Consider the following 26,316-nt stretch of genomic DNA (forward strand, 5'->3'; position numbering starts at 1 on the left):
GCAGGAATGGTAGGATTTAGTAAGTTATGATTTCAACTCTGACAGACATTCATGGGGTTAGAATAATCCTTTTTCTTTTCCATACCAAAAGAACCTGCACTGGCTGGTTTTGCTCCAAATATTTAATATGATTTATAATAAAAGCTCTTTTTTCGTCCATGGAAATGTATCCAAGGGACAACTTCTCTTTTCTTTTAAAAGTATTTCAAATGGTTTCAAAATTGCTATCTGTATGTATGGATTAAATAGAATAATCTTCAATAAGAATAGGAGTGCATCCAAGAATTACCTTTTTATTTTTGCTGCTAGGTATTCAGCTATGCTATGCCCCCCATAACCATTCAGCTCTCATTGCCAGAATAGAAACAGGAGACGGTGGTGCATTTTCTTTGGCTTCATGATAAGACATAATTGGTTTTGTTTCAGTCCATGTTGCTTTCACTGACATGGAATTTGGCTTCAAAAATTAGCTTTAAAAAAAATATAACATCTCAAATTTAAGAAAGTTGACTTAAAGAAAAATGTGCATTATTCTGCAAGCATTTTTTGATGCATTATATATTCATTTGGTATCCTAAATACTAAAAACTCTTCAGCCTTGGCTGAGTTAAACAGCAAACACCTTTTGACTGTTAGTGAAACAGCTGATAAACATTAATTTCTTGGTTTTTGTTGAAAAAGCTGAAAATTGTCCACATTTCCTAAAGTTTCTTTCCCTGCAAATGTTTGATTCTGGGCCAATGAGATAATTATATGATCTTTCACTCTCCTCTGAAGTAAAAAGTGTTCACATAAAACAAGGCTATTATTAAGTGCACTGTGACTTACAAGAGTCTTCAAAGTACACTAAACATACCATGCTAAATCTTACTAAAAGGGGGAAGCAAGCTGCTGTGCTGATGATGTTGTGATCCTTTCTGATCACCTGTGCTGGTATTAATTTATCTAAATTTTATCACCTTTAAGGCAGAGGTCTTGTTTTAGCTGATCATTACGGCTTCTGCTATTCTAAGAGCAGTGAGATGAGCCTGGTCCCTGTAGTGATACCAAAGGGCTGGAAAGGATTTAAAGAGTACTGAGAAGAGATGTTATAGGGAAAGGTAGAGGGAATCAACATGCCAAGGAGGGTGGGATAACCCAAAGAGGATGAAAGGAGAAAAGGCAGAGTTCTTGTTCAGCAATGGAAATGAATGTTGAGGACACACTTCATTAAATAAACAATAAATAAATGTAGGGTGAGAAGAGTCTCTGATGGAAAGCTGTAGCTGGCTTGTTGCTTAGGAGATTTAGAAGTACAAGCCATCTGGGAGAAAAATCAGACAGCTCAGAGGAGGGGTTGAATTTCTTAACTAGTCTGTGTTTTTCTGTGTAAAGACTAACAAAATTAAAATGATCACTAATAGAAAGGCATTTGTAAGACTTTCTCATTCTGTGGAAGATGCATTTCTAGTTTGTCAGAAATCCTCACCTCCTCAGGTGACCCATCATGATAGTGTACTCCAAAGTGGGTTTTCCTTTGCGTTTCTTCTGATTATTCATTTCCTCCATAGTGTGGACGTTCCAAAGTTTTTTCAAGTTTTATTGCCTTTCTGTAAACAGCTAATGCACCCATTGATATGGAGGTGGCTTTTTCAGAGATCTACATCCATTCAAATACACAGTTTTGCTAGGAAAAAGGATACAATTAGGAAGAAAATCTTACCGTGAGGGTAGTGGAACAGTTTGCCCAGAGAAGCTGTGGATCCCCCATCCTCAGAAGTGTTCAAGGCCAGGTTGAATGGGGCTTTGAACAAATCTAGTGGAAGGTGTCCCCTCCCATTTCAGAGGGGTTGGAATGAGATTATCTTTAAACGTCTTTCCAACCAGAACCATTCTAGGATTCTATGAAATTTAACACTGATTGGTTTGGCAATTAGAGTTGGAAGATGGTCTCGTGGGTGCATTTTATGAACACGTCATATTTTCTTTGAATGTGTTTAGATTTATACCATATAATGCCCATCTTTGCTACAAAGTTAGGAAGTGTATTTATATATCTTCAGCATCCTATAGCATACAGATGTTTGAAGAAAATACCAATAGCAAGAACAAGAGCATTTTCCAGGACTTTAAAGTAACATGACTCCATTAAATCCTCTTCAAGTATATGGTTCTTCATCAAATATTTCTGCAGCTGGAATGCTTTGGGGAAGATGCAGGCTTTGAAAACAGGTAGTCTGTTGATACAGAGACCATCAGATCTCAGTTGCTTGGATGAGAGAGAGAGATGCATCTGTTTAATTAGCTGTGTAAGTACAGAAACCTACGAATAGACCAAACTTGTTCAGAAACAGCCACTTCTGGAAAACTGATAAATGTTGCAGTAATTTGTAGAATTAAAAAACAGGATCAGATCAGTAGCTTAGCATGGAATTAATTATGATTATCTGTAGAACCTCAAATTCCTTCTAATCTTCAGAAATTTTTAAAAACTAAGTAAGGATAAGGTTAAGACATCTGATTTCTTTAACACAAAAACCCCTCAGAATTAGACATGGGTGTTACTCATAGTTTGATGAATTCTCGTTTATGTTTTAGGAGTAAATGAGGTATCTTTAACAAAAGGCTTAAAGAATTTCATGAAAGTGTGCTTTTCCAGATGTACAATATTGCTGGTTTGCTTTTATATGGCTGTCATGAGTTTCAAAGTAAATTTAACCTTAATTATGTTGAAAGTCTCTGTAGATTTTTTAAGTAGCTGCAAATCTTCAATGCTGAATATGGAGCAACAAATTTCCTATTAGAGAAACATATTGTTAATTTGTTAAACAAGTCACACCTTATTGCCAGTTACACCTCATTGGTATGCTGTTAAGACAAGCCACTTCATGTTTAGTTAGGCATTGTTTCAAACAACTTGCCAGCAAAGATTTTTCTTTGGATCTTGGAAAGTAATATTTTGTACATACTCAAAAACAATAACATTTGAATGACAGTTATTTTCAACTTAGGATTTTGACTCAGACTCTTAATTGTTATTCCCAGGCAAAAATCTTCATTAACAGGGAGTCTGGGTTAATGAATATTTATCAATTACCTACGGAGAGGATCCTCGAGAGGAAACGTTATTTTCTAAATAATTCAACCTATAAAAATTAGTCTGGGACTTCCTAAGTTTACATTTAAAATACATGTGAAATTCCTACAGCTCTTGAAACCTGAACTGCTTCAAATCCTGATTTAACCACTGCTTTGCCACTGTCCTTGTACCCAAGCACCTGCCAGACTTGGTCTTCATGATCAAGGTTGTTTTCTCTGAAGACAAGGAAACTTGGTATTTTGAATACAAAGGTAGTTCACAGAGTGATGATTGTGTTTGGGTGCAGCTAAAACAGGGTCACTCACATGGGCTTTTAAATTTAGTCCCCTGTTTTGACTTTAAGAAACCACCTCTTAGTAGTGTTTCTTTCTTCCTTGTTTGTTTTTTCTCCCCTAGAAATAAGTAATAGCTGAATAAAGTGAGAAGGTTTATGGAAATCACAAAGCAAAGGACAAGCCAAACAGAAGGAAGAAAAGCATAATACTTTCTCCCTTAGTTTAACCTACTTCATCCCATCACGATCACAAGCGATGGATACTGATCGGGTATAGTTCCTTTCAAAAAAAAAAAGCCAACACATATTCAGAGAATGAAACAAGTTGATTTGAGGATTCTATGCATGTAACTCAGTAGATGAATGCAGCACTGATTGAATCACACAGTTTTCAAACAAGATATTAATATTTCATTATTTTACACTGGTCCTTTGTTTTCACTGTATTATTTAGACTTCGAAACATGGTACAAGACTTTAACACTTCTGATCCAACCCACATTTCAAATTCATGAAATAGGTAAAATTCTCATTTAATGAGAATGGCAAAAAATTGACAAATAAATTTATTTATAGAACAGCTGAAATACCTCACCCAGAGTTGCAGTCCAATGAAGCCTGTAGCTTGTCATTGTTCATTGTGCTTTAGAGAAAATGTCATGTGAATTTCTCTTGCTGCTGTCCAATTATAGCGCAAACTAGTATATCAGGGTAAGAGTAGGAAAACAGAACAGCCATGGGACTTACTGTTGCCTGTGTGTTGCACAGCTGTCTCTGCTGACTAAAGCACAGGTACTGCATGCCCTTGCTTAAAGCCCTGGTTCTGATTAGATCACTATTTAAACCTATATTCATGATAAAATACAATTTTCTATCTGCTGTAGTTGCAAGGGAATACTTGGAGAGCTGAATGTAATTGCAAGCAGGTGCATGCTGGAGTCTGCAGGCCTGAAACAACAGCCCTGAGAGGTGCATACAACACTGGAGTACTAATTCAGGACTCAATATTTCATGAAGCTCAGCACCAGCCCAGCAGAGACAGGAAGAACACTAACCTATGTTGCTTAATTTAAGCATAGGAAGTCTCCAAAATATTGCCTGCAGGAAGGACAAGATGGCAAGGTCTGCTCTCAGGTCTGGGAGGAGGCAAAGTGCATTTTTCACCTCTTGAAATGGAAGCAGACCTGCAGCATTGCAGGACTTGTGGATTGCCTTGGCTTCTCAGTAGGAAAAATGTTTGTTGGCAATAAACTGCTACACACACTAAGTACTGCTGGTTTTCTAGGTAAGGAATTGCAGAACTATTTATTTTCCTGACCAAATGTTGAAAAATGGGTATTTTCTCCACTGATCTTTACATTTTTATCCTAATACCCTAAAATCCTGGTGATGGATGTCAGTCATTGTGCAAGTATACCTGTTTTACTGTGTGTCTAAATTTTAAGGTTTGCTTTCAGGAATTAAACTACCTAAAGTAAATATGTAACACGATATTCAGACTGATGGATATTTTGAGACTGTGCCATTTACCAGTGCTGAAAATGCACTTTCTGTGCAATGGATGGGTTATTGTAACACAATTGAGTCAATGCATCTGGCTGATGCTTTATTCCTGGTCATAGGTTCCCTTTGGCATTTGTCGTCTTGGTTGTGCAGGAAAATCCGTAGTAACTGACTGTTAGGGTTATATCTTATAGTGTGAAGAAAAGGAGATTTCATTTTACCTTTCTGTACAAAGCAAAGAAGCCAATTTGACTGACATCATACAAAGAAGACTGCCAGCTCTTGGAATCCATCCTGTAGTTATCCTTTGCAAATTGGGTTCAAAAAGCATTGTCTGTCATGGCCATAGAAATACTGAAGGGACTAAAACTGTCAACAGATTTGGTCCAGGGGCACTGCTTGTGGTGGAAAAGATGCTTCTTCATCATCATTAAAAGTCTATTCCATTTTTCATGAGGGAACTTTGAAAACAGTGTGTTAGCATCAGATTTAGCTGTATGTAAATAGAACAAGTTGTAATCAAAAACTGAACATATGGTTTCCAATTTGAGGTTTCACTAATTCCCGTCATAATTCATGAGAGGAAAAGTGAGGAGCGGATTTTCGGATTGCACCACTTTGTGAAGCTTTGTTTCAGAAACATCACAGGTTATTATGATCCAAAAGGTGTGTTCAGACTCCCTGGAATGAATCAGTTCTTGCCTTACAAAGACAGGTCAGGTGACATTTGATATTTGTGTGCCATCTCCTGCGCTGGCAGCTGGATGGCAACCGCAGCAGCCATGCTGTCCTTTGAGCCCCTCTGCTGTGTTATCCTGCAACTCCTGCCTTGCTGCTGTTTTCTCCAGTCTAACACTTAAGTAATTCAAATTGAAAGTATCTGACTGTTCTTTCTTTATCGAAATACAACCACTGGAAACATAATAGCAGGGAAGCAGCTAGGCAACAATTAATTAATTAATTTTTTTTTTAGTGTTTAAAACATTTTGCTTCCAGCAGCACAGTATTTGGAGGAACAAAAGAGATACTAAGCAGAGATGAACTGGATGGGGAGGGTATTGAATGGGTTGAAAGATAAATGACAATATGCCCAAGGGTTATGAGAGCCATCTAGCGATAAATACACTAGGAGTGAGAAAGGTCACTCTGAATAAGTGAGTGCAAAAAGTAATCAAGCATTAGAAAGAGGGACCTGCCATGTGTAAAGAATGAGGTAGTGGAGTTAAGAGTATAAATACTGATAAGGAAAAGAAAGTGGGAGAATGAAAGCAGATTGCCCAAGAGCTTTGGAAAGTTGCACAATAAAATTGGCTTCAAGAACACCAGGACAAAGAGGTTGGTCAGAGCTGCAGAAAAAGGCAAGGATTGCCATAAGGGAAGCAGATGCCCGGGTCCAGCCAAGGAGCAGCCAGGCAAGTCAGAGTTGAAGTGAGGAGGCAAGCGAGTGGGCACAGCACAGCCTTTCTTGGGAAGCTGTTGTGCTCAAAGGCAACCCCTGCTGCTTTGGGGCTGCTCTAACAGAGAACAGCAGTGGCTGCAAATGGGGCCGAGGCCAGGGGCACAGCACAGATGTGTCCTCGGCAGCCCCTTGCTTGCCGCACTGCGCTGCCATCAGGAAAGGCAGAAGCTGTGTGCCTGCAGGAATTGCTTTGGGCTGGTCATGCTTGTTCTGCAGTCAGATTCTGCACAAAGCCTCTGTCTGGCATTCAGGGAAGATCTACCCTGACGTGTAGCAATGATAGCTTGCTGGGAATGTTTTTTACTGCTACGAGACTGAATCATATGCAGAGCCTATAGTCATTTCAACACCCACCTGGTTCAGTTTAACACAAGACCTATTTCTATAAATTTTACAAGTCTTCCATATGGCATATACAGAAGATTAATTTTGGACCCCTACTGCATGTTTACATCTTGATTCTGGGCACTTTAATATGTAGTTAAAGATGGGAAAAATCTCAGGAAAAAAGCCCTGTGTTTCCTGCCAGCTTGTCTAACTAGTTCTTATCAGCCTATCTCCTGGGCTGTGAGAGAGCCGTGGGCTTTAGACTTTTCATCTCTGCCTGTCATGACAGCCCACATGATAAGGACACAGAAATGGCAGCTATAATGCCAATGTTTAGCCAAACCAGATGAATGCATCAGAAGCCTGATCTTACCTGAGGGAGGGGATGCTATCCAGAGGGACCTGGACAAGCTTGAGAAATATGCTTGTGTGAACTGCATGAGGTACACAATCCAGGTGCTGCACCTGGATTGGGGCAACCCCCATTATCAATACAGACTGAGAGATGAACAGATTGAGAGCAGCCCTGCCAAGAAGGACTTAGGGGTGCTCATGAATGGATGGAGGGATGGATGAAAAGCTGGACATGAGCTGCCAAGTGACAATATGCACTTGCCGCTCAGAAGGACAACCACACTGTTGCCTGCATTAAAAGCACTATGGCCAGCAGTTAAAGGGAGGTGTGTCTGCCCCTCTGCTCTCATGAGACCAGCTGGAGTTCTGTGCTCAGCTCTGGGGCCCTCAGCACAGGAAAGAAGAACCATTTCAAGAGCAGGGCCACAAAAATGATCAGAGGGATGGAGCATCCCTTGTATAAGGACAGGCTAAGAGAGTTGGGATTGTTCAGCCTGGATAAGGGAAGGCTCCAGGGACACCTTACTCTGGCCTTTCAGTGCTTAAAGGGGGACCCTTGTAAGAAAGATGAAGACAGATATTTTAGCAGGGCCTGTTGCGACAGGACAACTGGTAATGGTTGTAAACTAAAATAGAGTAGATTTTGACTAGATATAAGAAATTTTTTTATGATGGGAGGGGCAAAGCACTGGAACAGGCTCTGCAGAGAGGTGGTAGATGCCTCAACCCTTGAAACATTCAAGTTCAGATTGGATGTGGTGCTGGTTGAAGATGTCACTGATCATTGTATGGGGAATTGGACTAGATAACCTTTAAAGATCCCTTCCAACATTAACTATTCTGTGCTTCTATGAATATATGAAACCAAAATTTGCCTGACCATTCAGATAGACCTGACTGGCAGATAGATCTTGATAGTAAAGTTCTCCAGCTCTCTACTTCCTTATGTGAGGACTGCAGGCAAAGTAATAGTATGGGACATTTAAGAAACTCCACTAATGCCTGATGAATTATACAAGAAAAGAAGAGTGGTGGAAAACATATTGGTGTGCAAAACTCCCAAAATCCTGTGTTAAAGTTGTGATTGGGTAGTGGGTTTGAAATGACAAACAGTAGATGCCTTGGTACTGATAGGGGGTATTCTGCATAAGATAATTTAATTTTGGCTCTTTGGGGGCTAAGTAGTTCCTGAGCCACTTGAAAGGTCTATCATGGAGCTCTGTAGTGGTTTTACACTTGTAGGAACCCTTGGCTCCCGTTGCTTACTCTGATATTGCTCAGGTGAAATTCCCCATGATTTCAGTCAGAAGAGAACTGAAACCTGCATCACCAGATGTGGAACACTCATGGAGATAGGAGTGAGGGGTACAGGCTACAAGTGATGCTCTGAAGGACTTGTTTAGGATTTTAGAATATGCACCACTGGAGAATTTTAATTGCTTGCCACAAGGAAAGGAGAAGACCTACAATGAAGTGTTGCTTTTGCCTTTTTTCTCCAGAAATTTATTCTCTTTCTCTTTGCTAGTGAGAATAAGACAAACTCTTTTGGTTTGTTTGCTTGTTTGTTTGTTTGTTTGTGTGAAAGCCTCTTCCCATTTGCTTTCTTCCATAGTTATTAAGCTGTGGTTTTAACATGAGACAATCACAGAAATGACATTCAGATTGAGATATTCCTTGCTTATTTCAAAGGAAAGCTAATCATAAAGAGGGAACAATCCAGTAAAGAATTTCTTTAATGATTGATCTCTACTTTTAAGGAGATATTCTGCATTTCTCCCTTAAGAAAAAAGCCAAACCTTTGTATACTCTTGAGTGAGCTCAAGGCCTGTTTTGAAAAGAATAACATACACTGTACTGGGAACAGCCAACAAGAAAGACGGTAAAGAAAACTTCGTAGCAATGTGCAGCCGGGATTACTGGAGGTTGTTTGTGGTTGATTACAATGAAGATGGAACAAAAATTAAGAAAATGTCCAGTATGTGATACCTAAAATAAAATTAAAATCAAAAGTATTCCTGCTCCGTCTGACCTTGCTGGGGGGTTTAGCTGACACTCATCATTATTGTTTCTGCTTGGAAGCTGAGGAAGTCTTTTTATGCCCATGAGATGTAGGTCCAACAATAGAGAGTTACCAAAGAGATGTGTGTCTCTCCACCATGGAAGAATAAGTGTATAAGAAACCTTCTATGGCCACAGTGAAACAGCGGCCTCTCAGTGCTGCCTGGCTTTGAAAGCTAAGACATCATGGGATATGTAGTTCTGAAAATGATGGATAGCTTGACCCTAGGCCCAAAAGTCCTGCACTGGGCATGAGAGATGGATAGACCATCTTCTGGCAGAGATCCCAGCACCCAGGTTGCCTGGCAAATGAGTCACTGGTTGATTCATGTATGAGACTGTGTGTATGTATGCAGAGGGCAGCATTTTCCATCCCCATGAAGGAAAAGTAAAGGGGACTTTGCAAGGACTATGCTCCAGAATTTTCTTTATGCTTTTCCTAAAGGCATTAGAGGGGACAGACCTGCTCCCACCTTGTTCAGATTGAATAAACTCCATCTGACATAGCAGCTGGACAAAATCTGAATTTACTTCCTAGGTAAAAAGAACAGAAATATTATCACAGCTGAGCCCATGTACCACTCACATGTGATGGTGTGTCACCATGTTGTGTCCCCAAAAGCCGGGCAGAGATAATTGTTTTCTATCTTTGACTGTTTTTAGGAATTTTGTTTTCATCCCTTCAGCTTTAATGGCTTGCCTCTTGTCTGTAGTCTCGATAATCAATGCTGCAATGTTTATAATCAACACTGAGTGATTTTTCATGAAGTAAAACACAGAGTGGCTTTGCTGAGTAGGCAACATGAATGTATTTGATTTGTATTTTATTCTTAACCATGTGGATACTGACCCCATTTCCTCCCTGCAACTATCAGGCTTTCAGCATAAATGATAGAGCAGAGGCATGCTCTGTCTTGCTTCATATTAGGCTATATTCACAGTTGCTGATGTTCCATAAATCACATCTGAACAACTGAGTTTTGGTAGAAGTCTGTGAATCTTATATTGGTTCTGCAAACACAAATATAGAGAAAGAAGTTGAGAGGAGTATGTGTATAGTTCTGTGGGTAGGGAGTTTCATAGGAAGCATTTCTTAGCCTATGCAGAATTTTTCCCTGCTGGCTGTCTTCAGGTCTAGCATTAACATCATGTCACAAGCAAATGTCAAAGATGTTTTATCATGTTATTTCATTTTGGTTTTGCCATTAATATGGACCTACATCGCTTCCTCTTCTTTGTCCTTACATTCCAGTTATTAAAACACTTTAATATTGCCTATGGATCTTCTTTAGTCAGCCCATACATATTTAATACAAACAACTCCTTTGAGGGAAGCAGTCCTTCTATCAGCACCCTTATTGAAACAAGCTTACATCTTCCTTGAATGCAAAGTGGAAGCATACACTTGGAAACCAAGTTACTTTAGAGAAAAAACATCAAGTGAACACCATGAACTCCTCAATTCCTAATTTCTAGAAATAATGCTGATATGTGAGGTGTCACATGCCAAAAGTCTATGTGCAATAATAAGAGCAAATTGTTACCCCTCAACAAATGATATTTAGCATCTAAAAGAAAATATCTGGGCTGCAAGATGGAGTTTGGGGCAGTGCTGAATTGAAAACATAATCTTGCCTTTGGTTCTGCAGCCGTCTCTGTTGGAGGCAGCTTCTCTGACCAGTGATGGGTTAAGGTCCTCCCTTCAAAAAATATTTGAGGAAAAAGTGGATGAAAGCATTTCAACCAAGACTCTTTGGTCTTAAGAATTATTTTAAGCATCTTAATTGTGTCTAACTTCCAGCTTACAACGTTAATTTCCATCAGGGTCATGCCTTTCAGATTTTCCACTCCTCCTTTTCAGTGCCTACAGAATGAACGATTCTTCCCATGGATGGCACGTTTTCAAGCAAATTTGTATTTTTCTGGTCTTTGCTCTTGCACTGAGTTGCAAAATATTCTTGTCCTTCATCACTGCATAGCATTATGTGAAAAATAAACTAATGTAGCTTTTCCCCCTTTAGGTCATGCATGTTGGTATTCATTCAGATTGGACCTAATGCAGAACTCTCTCTCCTGGAGAAAAATCACCTCCTCTACCTTTAGGTGGATCTTTCTTCCTGGCACAGAAAAGGATTCAGTGATGGGTGCACAGCTGACTTTTCTATGTCACAGTGATGACTGGCTCTCCAATGATAGCATCTCCCCATTCTTATTGTTCTATGAAAATGAGGTATTTTTAGCTCACTTTGCAGACACCAATTGGTAGTGACATTCTGCCCTTCTAGAAAAGTAAATTCAGTCACTGAAAATATAAGTTCCAGTACTGCAAACAGATATGTGTGGATAGTCTGTGCCTCTTTGCTGATCCATATTGATCAGGGATAAGGATCTGTCTCTGTAGATAGCTTTGAAGGTTCAAGGTCTCTGTTGTGGCAACATGAGCAGCTTGCTGAGAGCCTGTACATAAAAGCAAACTGGGAGATGAAGTGGAAAATCTTGTCTCTGACCTCCCCCCCGACAGCATGGGAGGAAAGAATGTCAACTTGGGCATTTTTCGGCTTTAACTATGAATAGCTTCAGTGGAGTTAATGATACTTAACTAGTGTTTCTGTAGACAGCTAATCTGATCCTCCCAAGGCTCCCTGCCCCCTTTCCACTTTTTATTAAAATATGAACCCAGTCAAGGCAGAATTTTAATCTTTTGTGACCTGCAGTTTTCATAAAGAGCTGGTAGGACAGGAGTAATCATAAAGTTTCTGTGTCTGATGGCATTGTTCTGAAGCATTTGTTGTGCTTCCCACTTGTGGTTCAGCTGATAAGCACAGTTCAAGGAATAAAAAAAGCATTGTTGATTGTCAACGGGCATAACAAAACCAGATTGTGTTCTGATGGTATTTTAACAGAGATATTCTTTAAAAAATGTGCAAAAAGTTGACAGTGCTGTTTTGGATAGACATTTTCTAAATGCACAAAATGCAATGGGAACAACAAAAGACATTAAAATATTTAAGATGAAAGAGATCAGACAGATCTTTTTTATCTTTTTTCTGTCCAATCCATTAAGTTGTCTCAGGGATGGATTATGTGCTGTAATTATGGTTATAAATGCACCTGATTAAAAAATTTGCATAATTAGTGTATTAGTAAGTAACTTTGAAAAGAACTGCTACATGTATTTGTGTATATATATATATATATATAGTCAACAAGATCATACACACATATATATGCAAATTACATATGTAGTCAGAGAAAAGCACCTAGTGGCCAGGACCTTCCTTCTGTCATAATTCAAAGATGAGTAGCTGAAAAATGAGAATCTTGAAATCTTTAGAAGAAGATTTCAAAGTGGTTTATAATACAATACAGTGGTAGGCCACCAACATCTAAGAGCTGTAGCAGCTCTGCCTAGGAGTACATTTGTATGGTGGTAGGATCCTCTCGACACTACTGGAAGTTTTTCCTATATGTTGTTAATTTCTTTATCCCAAGAGTCCCTCGGTGAGGTGCAACACATCATGTGGGCTCTGACACTTGGCGTCAACTGCTGAAATGCTATTGAGAGAGGAAATTTGAGATCAGATGAGCAATCTTAATACAAAGATTTTCCAACTTCCTCAAACTCAAGTTCTAAATTTAGTCTCTCCTCTCCTCTCCTCTCCTCTCCTCTCCTCTCCTCTCCTTTCTCCTTTTTCTAAACAATGCTGGAGAATAGTGTTAGGAAAAAAGAAATATTTATTGACTTTGTAATGGGATTAAGGAAAATTGGAAGAGAGTATCATTAACCCAAGGGATAAATGTTATATATGCAATCACTGTTATCCAAACCGTTGTTCATCTGGAAAACCAATTTAAGTTAAGCCTTTTTTAATTGCTTCTCTGTGTACATTTACTCAAATCAAGGAAGGGACAGAAATATTTATTTTCTCTTTGCCAGAATTTTGTTGTGAACGTCTACCTTTTTTTTTCTTTTCTTTTCTCTTTTGGATACTTCTTATAAATATGGATTTGAACAGAAATGTCTGCTTCATAGTCAGAATATCTCTGTCCACTGAAGGAAAGAGGATCTCATACTGCAGCAACAGGGATTGGGGCGCAGCAGCAGGTGTCTAGATGAGATTGAGCATTTCTCAGTACCACATCACAAAACTCCTTTATATCAAAATGAAATATTACATATTAAACTGTTAGAGAGTGTTCAGGGGAGGGCCATGAGGATGGTGGGGGGTCTGGAGGGGAAGTCTTATGAGGAGCAACTGAGGTCATTTGGTCAGTTCAGTCTGAAGAAGAGGAAACTGAGAAGAGACCTCATTGCAGTTGCAACTTTCTCATGAGAGGAAGTGGATGGGCAAGTGCTGATCACTCAAGCATATAGTGTGACCCTCAGGGTGTCCTGTGTGGGGCCAGGATTTGGACTCGATGGTCCTAATGTGTTCCTTCCAACTCAGCATATTCTCTGATTCTATGGTTCTCTGTTTTTCTTGGCTCTGGAAAATAAGAATTTCCTTGGAAAATTTGCTGATTTTCTGGTCAACAAAAGTGTGCAGTTTTACTGCAGGATGGTAAATAGATGCAGCAAAGGGGCTGCATTTCAATTGTAGCTATCACTCAGGCTGGTTAAGTGTTGCCTGTTTTTTCAGAGAGGGAAAGACTTTGAGATGAACTGGGCAATGTAAGAATAGAGGATTAGTTTAACATTTGGGACACTGCTGACTGTATTTCAATATTGACCTTGACCGCTACCTCGTCAGTAATGTATATATTAAGCCTTTGAGCACCAACATTATTTTATTGATGAAGTAACCTTTTGCTTGTGGTAATACTGGGAAACCACTCATGTATTTCAATAGAATTTTTTTATGTGAGAAAAGAAACAGTAAAAAGCTCAATTTTACCATTTTCTTTTAGGTGCAAAACAGCCCACAAACCTCTGCATAAAACATTTTTCCTTTGTCAGCATATCAGAAGGTAAATTCTCAGTGCTAAATCTTGGCACAGTGTGTATATGGAACTTCATGGCATACCTGTCAGATGTTCTGATTCATTTTTAGGACTCTGAAATATCACAGCTATAAAAGATTTAAAAGTTCAGCACAGAATCAGCTGCTCAATTCAAAGAAATGTGCTCATTAACTGTTTACCTGCCCTTTGCATACCCTCCAGGCTGAAAATGGGAATTGGCATCTTAACAATGAGCAATGCACCAGCATTGTGCTAATGAGCTGCTTGGCATATTCACCTCCATGCCACTCTGCAGAAGTTCATTCTCTTTCATGGCACTGTGTGGGGAGAAGGCAGTGGCACCCAGGCAGGCAGCCCAGGTGGATGAAAGCCACAGAATCCATTGAACATGACATCAGCCCCCTTCTCTTACCTGACATCCACAAGCAAATGTATATCTACCAATGCAAAATGCTGCATCTTGTGGTTGCTGCAGATTTCCTTACCAATCCTTTTAATTCTCCTCTCATTTAATGCCATTTCCTATTGGCTGGAGGAGCGTGGACACAGACAGGTGGTCCTTGCCTTGGAAGGTGTTACATGTGCTGACAGCAAAGTTACAGAACAAGACTTTCCTGATTTCACAGAATAGATTTCAAGACTGCTGCATACAGGGTTGTGAGGTATACATTTGATCCCCTTATTTACAGATAGACCCTCTCTGAAGTCTTTATAAGAAGTGAAATCAAACAGTACCTAATACTGCTTTAAAAATATGTAGATTTGCTACTGCCCCAGCCCTTTTCTCTCCAAGAACTAGGTCTATTTACTGGAAATTTTTGGCAGTCACAGGATGGTGAGTACCTATGTGTTTCAGTGCTGCATTCTCTTTGCTGGGAGATGCTGTGGAATGTAAACTTCTCTAATGACAGCTCCTTCAAGTCCTTTTCAGTCTTGTCAAGTTTCCTTATTAATAGAAGAGAAGCAATCTTCTTTCAATGGCAGCAACTCTCTAGGCAACTGCTGAATTTATAAGAATACAGATGGTGCCTGCCATTTCTTTTTTTCAGCACCACACTGCATTCCTCATCTGACATGTGGAACTTGTTTCGTACCATAATGCAGCAGCTGGAGACACTTTTCTTAGAGGTAAAGGCAGTTTTGCTTGCATTTTTCTTGGCAGCACTGAATTTTGCCCACCTGCAGGCAACATTAATATTTTTTTTTCCTTCTGAGATAGCAGAGCTCATGATGGTGATCTGATTTGAAATATTTTGGCACTATGCCTCTTCCTCTCTGCTACCATAAACTCATAGAGCTAAGCATTCCTCTCCTTCTAAACAGAAACAAAAAACAAAACAAAACAGGCAGACGTCTAGATAAGTCTGTATGTGGCATTTAAAGCATTTAAATGGAAATGTTACTCTTTGGGATCTATCTCTGGCAGATGACAATGCTAGATTTGAATTCTACCAAATTAAACAAAACCCAAGACTGTTTTATTAGAAGAACAAAATGGAGATGAATGCTATAGAGCTGGGTGCTTTGCAGTGCCAGGCTGATCTTTCCTGACAGACTCTGATGTGCAGCTGACTGCACTGGAGCAGTCCAAAAATGGACAGAAAGAGGAGGACCTCTGACTGAAGTGCAAACATGCATTAATCATAGGGAGGATGGCTATGTCTCAACCTCTGACAGCAAAATCCATACATTTGGTTGATTGCATGCTGTTGGTTAACTGGTTTCTGGGATATTTCCCTATTGTGTTTGTCAACAGCTGTTATTGCAGTAATTTAGGTTTCAGACTCTGGGCTTTTTAGCCTTAACTCCTCTCTTTCCTAGTGGCTCTCAAAGAAGCCTGCTGGTCCAGTGTATAGCACAGCTGAAGAAAATGGAAAGACCTAGAATAAAATGGCATGGAAATAGTACCATTTCTGATGCTTTAGATGATACTTTTAGCAACTCCCCTACTCCTGAGTCCATTGAAGTGCTTACCAACTCAGTTTGGCAGGGTTTAGGTCTGTGCTACTTAGTAAAGATTTGCAGTTGGGTTTATTTTTTGGTCTCACACTGGCAAAGACACAAAAGAGTTTAAAATGTTCAAGGAGTCTTTTCAGAGTAGGGTAATAATTCCTCCTATTTGACATGTTAAAGGTTTCTTCAGGGTTTTAATTCAGAGTATGTGAGAGAAAATATGCCTCCAGATAAAGGCAGATCTCTGGGTGCTAGCAGTTTACCTTAGTTTTTGAGTGTAGATATCAACAGGCCAACAACTGTCCTGTGTGCAGGCAGAAGCTCTCATCTGCTACATGCATTTAGCATTAGCACATTGCAAAAACATGGTTCCAATTATAAATATCAGCAGACTTCTCTTTTCAAATGTGCAGGAAAAGACAGTGGGAGCAAGCCATATTCTCCAGCTGCAGCTCAGTCAGATATTTTCTTCACCTCTTCAGTATACAGGCATTTTTTTGTGCAAGTCACTGGGATTTTGAAGTGAATTACAAGATCAGCTGTTCTGACAGGCCAAAAAGAATATTTTTAGTTGCACAGTTAGTAAACCAAATCAGCAGGACATGACTTTTTGCGTGTTCTCCGTGAAAACCAACTGTTCCCTAGTGTTGGAGGTGAAAGGGTACATTTTTCCTTTGGCACATGGAATGACTGAATTTCAGCCACTTCAATGTTCTAGCAGAGCTTGTTCTCATAGGAAAACTTGGTGACTAATTAGAAATACCTGTAAAGGCAGCTAGAACTGCCTCTTCTTCGGCTCTTACCTAAAAGTGTTTTTAAAAAGTAGCTGAGTAATTTGATAATGAGCTGTTGAAGATTATTAATATAAAACACTGAGTAGAAATGTTGTGGCTTTGGGGCTGTTTGAGGCTTGCATCTTCTCACTGCATCAAGAAGGTCCCTGCTGAAGCACAGGCACCCAGAGGTGGGGCAGGCAGCTGCACAGGTCTGGGATAACAAATTACTCTTCTCACTTTCACAGAATCATTGAAACCTAGAATGGTTTGGATTGGAAGAGACAAAGTTTATCTCATTCCAACCCCGTCATAGGCAGGGACACCTTTCACCTGACCAAATTGCTCAAAGCCCCATCCAACTTAGACTTAAATACTTCCAGGGATAAAGCATCCATAACTTCTCTGGGAAACCTGTTCCAGTGCCTTATCATCCTCACAGTAAAGAATTTCTTCCTAATACATAATTTAAACCTGCCTTCTTCCAGTTTGAAGCTATTCCCCCTTGTCCTATCACTACATGCTCTTGTAAAAGTCCTTCTCCAGCTCCCTTTTAGGGTCCCTTTAGGTACTGGAATGTGCTTTAAGGTTTCCTCATAGTCTTCTCTTCTCCAGGCTGAACCACCCCAAATCTCTCAGCCTGTACATTCATCTTCTTTACAAGAAAAAAAAAAAAAGAAGAAAAAAAAAAAGAGACAGAAATATGAAGGGAATAAAGGAATATTAAAATGAAATTAGTCATAGAACAAAAATAATGCAACTGGATAATCCCAGTTTCCCTAGACGTCTCTAGGGAAATAGCAAAATGGCAAATATTGTGTAAGAACATCAAGCCCTTCTAATAAGGGTTTCTGCCTTCTTGAAAGGATAAACTGGATTGGCATGTCTAGACTTGGAAAAGGAGTTAGTGAAGGAAACTACAAAACTGTGCAAAGGACAGAAAAAAGCAAACATGGAAAAAATTATTTATGGTTTCTCACATTTTCACTAGCTGTCTTCTAAAGCTTGCATAATTTGAGCTTGTCTGGGGAAGTTTTTGCCTTTTTACCACAGGATGTTGCGGATGTTAAAAGTACAAGTGGCTGCAAAAGGCAATTCATGGAATTAATGGGAAATAAGAAGATCCTTAAGGGCTGTTAAACACAGAGGAAAATACAATAACTGGCTTAGGACACTAAGATTGCTGAGAGCTGAGAGGATACCTTAGGGAGAGTATCTGGGTGTTCTTGTGCTTCTTCTATATCCTTTATTCATTTATGTCAAGTTTTGATCTGAATACACTTTTTGTCCTTCAGCTTCAGTATTACTAAAAGCAAATTCTGTGGTTAAAGGAAGGGACTAAAAGGTTCTAGATGATGCCTGTCAGTTACTGTGTTGAAGCCTTTTCCTGCTTCCCTTACATCCACAGAATAGTGACTTCAGAGGAATTGGTGTCAATTCACTGAAGTTCCAGTAGCAACAAGCAAAGCAGGAGGAATTACCTAAATCTGAGGTCTTAATCCTCCTTAGTAAAGGGTCCTTCTCCTATGTGCGAAAAAACTCTGAAAAAGTTTAATAGTGGAGCAAAACCAGTAATTTAATACTTAAGGCAAAGCCTAATTTATCAGCACTCACCAATTTGGATTTTTTTTAACCTCTTATGCTTCCTAGAACTTATTTGTGCCTTTCAAAAAGCACATGTTTTTGGGTGAAAAACACCTACCAGCTTATCTCTGTCCAAACAGTTTTAAGTTTGCTTTTCCAGAGCAATTCTATTCACATCAGTGGCCTTTCAAGTCCCTCTGTATATTAAAATGTAATACTGATGGCTGGATGAAATATAGTCTCTATTTCATAGGTGAATATTTGATATTGGGGGTTTCTTATTGTTGTACTACGTTAAGTTTTCAGACTACTAGATTCATCTAGACTACTAGATTCACTAGATTCAGACTACTAAATTCACTAGAATATCTCTTATTTTTAATATTCAAATAAATGCAAAATGTCTCCATTTAGTCTTCTCATTAATGTTTAAAAGATAATTTTCTTAGCAATTAATAGGAGCTTTTTTGATGTTGCAGATATGGGAGACAGATGTAAAACAGAGCTGTAGGATTACTCCCCTTGGTCCTGTTTCTTGACTTTGGCAGCAGCAAACTTGGTACAGCTATAAAATCTTTCTGGTTCCTGGTCTAGCTTTAGGGACTTTTCCAGATGTTGACTCTGCTTTCTTGATATGTCTCTGCTTCAGCTCCAGCTCCAGCCCACTCCACTGGCCCACACAGGAGCCACAGGACAGGTTATTATCAGCTCTGTGCTCTGTCTCTGCAAGCAGCAGAGGAGGATGATACAACACTTTTACTACCATTAACTGTGTGTGACACTCTGAAGGGGAGGGGCAGGCTTTCGTAGGAACTTTCCAAAGGATCTATTGAAAAGCTAAGCCAGTTTCTCTGCTTAAAGAGCCCGGGCTCAAGAGTCCTCCCTTGGTGAGAGGACGCAAGTCAGCCAGGTGCACAGGTTTTGGGTGGTGAGGAGGGGCAGGTTGCTGCAGGCAGGGAGAGACTGTGGTGTGCATTGCTTCAGTCTGGTGCCAGGCATGGGTGCTGTGACTCATGCAGGCACTGCACCAACAGCATTGATGCTATTGATCCCCTTGTCTCCCAGCTGTTCCTTAGCTGTACTGCAGTGTAAATCCTTGTGGCGGGGCTTCAAGCAAGGCAATTTTTTATGCAGAGGCAGTAACAGAACTCTGTAACATTCGACTGATTTTTTGTGGGGTGTTTTGTTTGGTTTTTGGTAGTTTGTTGTTAGGTTGTTTTTTTTGGTGGGTTTGGGCCCTTTTTTGTTGTTTGGTTTGGTTTTGGTTACAGTCTTCAAAGCACTCATCAATGCATATCTGCTGTTGTCATGTTGCACAGGTACACTGGTCAGGTCCCCAGAGTGAGGCTGATGAAGAAACCACAGTGTTACCATGTAGGACGTTGCTAAATCGCTTTCCCCATTAACTAGTGACATTTGAGTTAAACTAATGAGAAGCATGTCTGCTGCAGTGCAGCATACATTTATTCTTGGAGACTGCTTTCTTCAGCTTATTTACTGTTTTACCAACACTCTTAGTCACCATTACAGCTGATTAATGATGCCTTTCATTAAAGAGAAACTATTAACGACAGTCTTATTTGATCTACTTTGAAACTTTTCTATTCTGATCATCATCTTCTGTCCCTCCTTTCTCCTCCTTCTCATCTTTTCTTGGAAATGATAAGTGAGGCAAGAGATAATGCCTTCACAGCCTTTGATCAACTGCTGTACATATGGCACAGGATGAAAATCAGACAAAAAAGCAAAGTGATATTCTCGATAAAACAGGTACTTCTACATTAATAATTTGCCATCATCTAAATTGCCATAAACCCCTCAGCTAGACTGATATAATCCTAATGCCTTTTGCACAATAGGCAGGTTTTAAAGTACAAAGCTACATCTCTTCTCTGATATAATCTGTATTTTAATGGAACTTGCTGTATAAGGGATGGCCTCAGGATTTCTACAGCTGGGGTATTCAGCTGCTTGCTTTAAGCTTATCTGACCTTGCCTGTTTTATAAGTAGTTCTCTGAAAGGAGTTTCCAGTAATATTACAAGTGTAAAACACTCAGTTCTGATTTTTTCTTTCAAACAAAAACCCGTGCACTTGTGTTCTGAGGATTCTATCCAGGATTCTGGATGGACCCATGGACCTACTGGATGGGAAGTAGTGCATGTGCCCCCATCAGGGTATGTCTTTTTGAAACCAATTTACACCATTTGATTTTCTATGCAGATGTCTCATTTTGTACAATGAAAAAAAAATGTATTTGGTGTATCTTTCCCATTTGTAGGAGTACCTGTTGTCCTTGGGGTTTCTCAAAACAAATTTAATAGCAGGAATTCCTGGAAAAGCAAAGTCAAGATACTTTATGGGATTTTAGCATTACCCTCTCTCTGGTATGTCAATATGCAGAGGGCATGACTTATCCAAGCCTCTATCCACTGAATGTTAACCAGTCACGGATTGTCTGATTGGGAAGGAGGAGCAGAGGCCATACAACAGAATGAAAAGTATATTTTCAACAGAATGTGTAGATCAGTTACATCTTATTCATTTATCTTTTTAATAAAGAACATAGGATCCAGCTCATAAATTCCCTAAAAATACTCAGCCTACTGCAAAGACAGCATACTGACACTGTGCTAGAGAGACGAGGTAATGAGGAAAACATCTCTTTTCTCATAGGTATCAAGCTACAAATATTTTTGCACCATGATTCATCAGCTATGTTTGACTTGCAATTTATCTACTCAATTTGCTACTATTCAGTTTTATTCCTTCTGCCATGCTATCTCCTAATATTCTTGAGCAATATCTTATTCCTTCTAGGTTTCATTTCCTTTCACCCCAAATCAAGGAAAATAGAGGTTTAGCAACATGTCAAGGGGGTATCTGGATTGAGGAAAAGATGAGAAAGGTAAAATAGCCAAGGTTTCCATAAATGTGAGATCTTGACTGAACAATTTTATTCCATGGCAGGAGACAGCCTGCTAGGCCAAATATATTAAAATGCCTTTTTGCAGTTGCGCCACACAGATAGAGACACAACCTCTTGTGGAACCATTATCTGATTTATTTCTCTGTACCAACTACTGTTACACTTAAACCCTAGGCAACTGTCCCTATATCATATTTTTCCAATCCTTTAAGCATCTCTTATATCTTTTTCCAATACTGAGGATGTGGCTGTGCACTCATGACCCAGAACTGCTCAGCAAATTGTTTTCTGGAAGCTATTCAGTAAAACGTAGGTATGGTGCATTTTCTGTTTGAAAAAGGAAAGCTTTTTACCCCTGGAATTGAAGCTACAATTGAAGCTATTGTACCTGTGAGAAGATTCTTGAATATGACAGAGCATAGTGTATGAGGAATACAAGTACAGTGAATGGCTTCTCAAGGACAGGAGTTGTTTGCAGCCTTTCTCACCCATAAATACTATTTCTATTACCCACGAGAACAAACTGGGTGATTACTAAATGTGGAACATGAGAAATCAAATCAAGATGGTGTTATGGAGCTCAGTGGACTATGATATTAAAATGTGCTTTACTTAAACAGCTGTGAATTTTTATTACCTTTATTCAGAGAAAGAAACAACATGATACAAAGAGGTTTTCTGTGATGTTCAAAATGTATTTTTAAGCTTAGTTCTTTGTAAATGTTCTCAATTCCTCAACTCCTGGGTGCTCTGTTTATATGATTTCCCTGATCATTACAATGCCTTAAAGCTTTACAGGCTCTTATGAGACATGGACTTTGTAAAGTGTGTTATAATCACCATAAAGGCAAGATAAAGTTCTGTGATAATACAGTGCTTTTGTTCAGTATATGAGCACAAGATCAATAATCAGTACACTGATGAGCATTCAGTCTGCTCTGAGGTGAAAGGAGTAAGACACACATTTAAAACAAATGCTGTAGCCAAGAAATTTTCAACAAATAATTTGTGTCCTGGTAGTGGTTTACCTCAGTTGCCCTTTACATTCTGTGAGGACACCCTGCACTGCAAATATCAACATTTTCCTTTGCTTAACAGTGGGAATGAACACAGATTTAAAACTAAACATGACAAATGAGAGACACCTCATTCACAATCACTTCAAATCACAGAGGACCTTGTAGTGCTTGAGATGATATATGGTCCCCCAAACTGCCATTTCCCTGGTTTATCCAGTCTTCAAAATTGCTTATTTTCATTGCAGAAAGCCCATTATACATTACATACATTTATGCCCAGAGATTCTCAGAGATTTATCCTTTCAATTTTTGACTCTAGGTTGTGGCTTTGAACACCACCTTACCTGCTCAGTGCTTGATTATTTAGGGAATTACACAGCACTTGTTAAAACAGCAAGTGGTGGTGATGACTTGAATTTAACCTTAACACAGCCTTGTTAATGCTGGGGCCAATGCCTTAATCTAAATATCTGCTTAAATGCTCTGATTGTGGCTTATTTAGCTGCAGAGAACCTTGTCAAACACAAGAGTTGCTGGCTGTAGATCAATAGCTGCGTGAGCCCTGTCTACTCTCCTGGTCTTTTGTGCGTGATTAGTTTTGCACCAAAGGTCTGCTGGCAGTCTGTCAGTGGCACGAGTTTGGCCAGCAAAGGTCCCACACATCTCTTTGAATTGCCTGGCATTTGGGTGGGAAAATTTTTTACTGTCTTTGGAAATTCTTGCAAGTATCTCATATTAGCTATAAATGGTAAATTTAACATTAAATAAAATAAAAAGTTGATGAATCAGTTCTGATTGTGAACTGGAGACACATACCTAAATAAAAAAGGCTTATTCATCTGGCTTTCAGATGAAATAATAAGGTCTGAAGTGAAACATTTTTTTGTTTTGAACTTGTTATCCTCTTCTTTTTTCTTAGTGTATCAAAATGGAATACGTAGCATTTCATCATTTTTGTCTGTGGGAATAATCTGTGCCTTTCCCTCCCAGTTCTTTCTATATCTTCCCTCACTCCCTTCTTTTTTGGAAATTGTTATGCTCCAGGTATACTTGTGAGCACTGTTATAAAGTCCAATACATTTCAAAATGTTATACTCCTGGAAAATTTAAAACTAGACAGTTCCAAAAGTTAGGCAGAAAAAAATGAAATAGATTTCAATCTAGAACATAATAGATTTCACTTCTGCTATTAAAAAATTTCACAAAAGAATAAAGAAAAAGAGGAAAAGGTATGAGAGGGGAATGATTTCTGCTATTATTTCAGAATTTAATATTGCTATTTGTATTATATTAAAAAAAAACAGATGGGAGACTTTGATTAAAAATTCATTTTAATTTTAGATGCCTTCCCTCAAAATCATGAGAAACGTCTCTGCATCTGGCTTCAGAATTTAAATACCTGTACACACAGTGGGTGCTGCAGGAAGTGATTCATGCTACTTGTTTAAGGATGTAGTGAGTCTGCCTTGAGAGCTGCCTATATATCTCCTGCCCGTGGAAGGAGAGAAGTCTAGAAAACTAGTTTAGGCAAGACAGTTTAGAGGGCTGAAGTCAGAAGTGGTGCTTTCCAGGTTTCTTTCCTTTTGAAATTTGCAGTGGGCAGTCCCATGCATTTCTAGGTGTCCAGATCACTCTGATGATCTGCCCTGCAGTCACTAGACTTCAAATCCTTGAGGCATGGGGAATTTATGTGTGTGTGTGTGTGTGTGTGTTTAAAGCACTGAGCATAACAGAACCATGATTGTGGTGATAACACAAAACCCTTACACAAACTTCAATAGTTATTGTTTTGTATTTTTTGCACACAACATTTTGCAAAGATTATAAAGGTGCCAAGCGCATTGAACTGGAGCATCCTGGACTGTTGCTAAGATCATATTAAATAATTTCTAGGTGGTCATGTGATGTTTTTATAAATATTAGATAAGACAGAGCACAAAATAGCCAGGCATTTTTGAAGCTGAAAATAATAAATTTGGGGTATTTCTTTACAATGGTTCACATTTAATATTAAAATCTTGGTAGTAAGATTTGGAATTTGGAAGCCTTTGGAAGGCTGCATTACTAGAAATTGATTTATATCTGTGAAGCACATGATTTAATGAGGGCTGTACCCGGCCAGTAACTCCTGAGCCTGTCTGTTCTTTCTCCCCTAATGGGATAGCTACATTCTTGCTTTCTTTCTGGCCCCTCAAAAAAAAAAAAAAAAAAAAAAAAAAAAAAAAAAAAAAAAAAAAAAAAAGTTATAGATCGTAATATATCATAGTAACAGTAACACACTCTTAATGATATTTCATGAGTCTGCCAGAATTTCTGGATTAGAAGTTGTAGTTTTTATGGCTTCCAGAAGACTTTTTAGTGACTGCTTGGAGTTTGTACCTTTCTCAGAAGTGTCATTCATATATCCATCCAGTTAAAGCAGTGCCAGCTGATGACTGCAGTAAAGAAACAATGTTCTGTGAGTGACCAAAAATGAAAAGAAGTTTGATCTCTACCACAGTAACTCCTTGGTTACACTGGAAAGCATTGGTAGCTCTACAACATAATTCACCTTTCCTAGGACTGGAGGATAGTAGGACAGCCCAGGTTGGAAGGAACCACAGGAGGTTTGCAGTGCAAACTCTTGCCCAAAGCTGTGAGATCAGTCAAATCTTCACAGTCTCCAGGGATGGGAATTTCACAGCCTCTCTGGACTGCCTGCTCCACTGCCTGGCTGTCTTCATGGGACAAAAAATTAGTCTTTTTATATTATTCCAGTCATATTTCTCAGCTACCTCTTCTGCAGCTTGAACACATTTGGTAAAAAATTTTTGGCAAAACAATTTCTTGGAAAATAGTATGCAGAAGCACAAGGACACTGTGAATTGTGTAGTCATTTAAATCAAAGCTGTCAAGGAAAACAATTGTGATTTAAAACATTTTGTCTTGGAGTTAGTACCTTTGAAAGAGACCAGAGTAACATTTTGAATTTATATGTATATATCTATATCTATAAACATATGCTTTTTTCTATGACATATCAGTTTTAGGCATTACAGGATATGACATACAGAAACACTACTGAGAATGAAAAACAATAATAAAAAACTATAACTGTATAATGAGCAGGTAAAAATATTTGTATTTTGAGAAAAATGCTGTATCTTGCAACCGAAATCAGCATTTTTCCTAAATATAATTTTCAAGGTAGGAAGCTTATTTTTATAACAATGTCTCCAAAGCATTCACTTCTACTGAAAACAGAAAAATTCAAATTTCTCTTAAAACACATAGAAAAAATGTGACCAGATCTTAACCTAAATTCTACCTGCTGATGCTATCAAAAGTGTTTATATGGAAGATTGAAGTGACCAATAGGAAGAACCTCAGTTTTCTTGTAAAGTATCACAGATGTTACTGATCTTGATCTCCATCCTATCCTGAGACAAAATTTCATTTTATACTTTTCGCTAGTTTTGTCAATTAAGGATATTGAAAATAATCTTCTTAGCATCATTTAGACTCCCTTTATGTTGTATAATAACAGTCGTAAGTTTTACATGACTATTTTATAGGAAGTTTACATATACAACTACATGTATTTTTGCTCTTCAAGTGAGCAAAATATACAATAAACTGCTCAGCTGTGGTACAATGCAGATAAAGCTAAAGGTTTTGGATCAAATCCTCAGCAGGCGGAAAATAAATGACATTTCATTGACTTCAATGGAGGTACTCCTGTATGTGCCAGTGAGCATTAGGAATATGAAAGAAAACATTACAAGAGCCATGAAGAAAACAAAAGCATAGAAATATTCTAATATATTGTGATTGTGTGTGGATCCCCAGAGAGGTGCATTCTAGAAATAGACCAGGAACTGCAATTACAGTGCGAATAAAGAAAGACAATGAAACCATCTCATTTTAGATTCATAGGGTCAGAAAAGAGAAATTGCCTGACATATTCTCCCCCTTTGAAAACCACATATGTTAACAAGGGAGGGAGAGCACAGCACCTAAAGCAGAAGAATTTGCTGCATCACATTTAAAGGCTTTTAGAAAGG

The sequence above is a fragment of the Corvus brachyrhynchos genome, unplaced genomic scaffold (assembly GCF_000691975.1).
Source record: "Corvus brachyrhynchos isolate BGI_N302 unplaced genomic scaffold, ASM69197v1 scaffold80, whole genome shotgun sequence".
Classification (NCBI taxonomy): domain Eukaryota; kingdom Metazoa; phylum Chordata; class Aves; order Passeriformes; family Corvidae; genus Corvus; species Corvus brachyrhynchos.